The sequence below is a fragment of the Carassius auratus genome, unplaced genomic scaffold (assembly GCF_003368295.1).
Source record: "Carassius auratus strain Wakin unplaced genomic scaffold, ASM336829v1 scaf_tig00216274, whole genome shotgun sequence".
NCBI classification, from domain to species: domain Eukaryota; kingdom Metazoa; phylum Chordata; class Actinopteri; order Cypriniformes; family Cyprinidae; genus Carassius; species Carassius auratus.
Genome location: NW_020528486.1, coordinates 43019 through 44431, shown reverse-complemented (window position 1 = coordinate 44431; position 1413 = coordinate 43019). Strand labels below are relative to the sequence as shown.

At 41.0% G+C, this 1413-nt stretch overlaps 1 long non-coding RNA gene across 1 annotated transcript; it reads right to left on the bottom strand.

Annotated features, from left to right (window-relative positions):
- Positions 1-221: 221 nt before the first annotated feature.
- On the bottom strand, positions 222-859 carry LOC113097423 (uncharacterized). The gene is made up of 3 exons (XR_003288850.1): positions 766-859; positions 556-682; positions 222-450 (listed from the first exon to the last, which is right to left on the bottom strand). It is a non-coding gene; the product is annotated as an uncharacterized LOC113097423 (long non-coding RNA).
- Positions 860-1413: the final 554 nt, after the last annotated feature.

Below are 1413 nucleotides of genomic sequence, written 5' to 3'. Positions count from 1 at the left end.
GTGTTGACGTCAAGACTTGAATTTTTGTCACAAGGTTCAAATATCAGTATTCCCAAATTATATTAGCAAACAGAAAACCTGCATAGCTCAAAACCTGCTGTAAAAAAACTGTCTAAGCTGGTTTGCTGGTCTCCCAGATTTAGATGGGTTTGGGGCATTTTTCCATCTGGTCGCTCATCTTTAACCACCTAAGATCATCCTCAACCATCTTAAGAAATTACCTTCAGGAGTCTTGTTTGCAAATCTTGTTCCTTGTTTCAACACAAAATCATCAAGTGTTCCTGAAGGTTTAATTAGCTTTGGAGCTGAACTTTGCAGGAAGGTAGATCTTCAGAAACATTGGCAAGCCCTGACTCACAGCATTATATTTCTTGCATTCAGACCGAATGCATCATGTCAAGCTGCTCCTCACGCAACACAAAAAAGCATCCTTGCGCTTCTAGGCCTCCACTGAAGAATCAGATAAGAGGTATCAGCAAATTTGTCTCAAACACAGAAACATGGTAAAGACGCGATTGAGCATGCAAAGTGGCAGTTTCCATGAACACTCCTTACATGGTTTGGTTGAATTAGGGTTCAGCTGAAGTCAGGCTAGGTGGCAGAATTACAACACCTCAACATATGTCCAGCACTTTGTGTGTCGAGACGGAGGCAGCTGAAATATCACTCCATCTCCAGTGGCCTGGAAGCAATTAAAATATGGCTATTTTTTAATTTTGCAATTACAGTGATTGTATTTTTCTAAAGCCGCGAAATTGCAATTACCTATAACAACACCGCAACGGTCGCAGCAGAGTTATGTACTTTCTTTTTTCCTTCTCCCCCACCTCCTCTGAAGCAGTCAAGCACATTGTTTCCTCGCTCGCTGCCAAGAAAATGAGGAACATTTGTGGACAGAAACATAATGCTATAGTAGTCCGAGCAGCAAAGCCAAGCGGAATATCCATCTTAACAGATTCATTTACACGCATACCCCTTCACACTAGTGCTTTATAGAAAAGAAAATAGCAACAATCACCCCTCTGGTCAGATGAGAAACTCGCCGGCGACAGAATCTCAATTCATTTACACACACCGGCTCACAGTGTACATAAACAACATCACTCTTTCTAATGTTCTTTCCACTTGGAGCTTGGTAAACCTTGTCTTTGGTGTGCTTGCAAAACTTGCTCCTTGGTTACATATGATTTATGTCTCTTCGGGTCCAAAGTGAGTAAGTCAATGATTTAAAGCGTTTACAAGCATCTAACTGTGTACTCACATCTGGGCAGGATCTTGTCATCTTCAAGATATTCTTTTTATTTAAACCAAATCTTCCTCTGATGCACTAGAAAGAGTGGACCACATGACGCCAGTGTACACAAGACTAATACAATACATTTGTTCAACCCCAGATCATGAACTTGCAAAAGA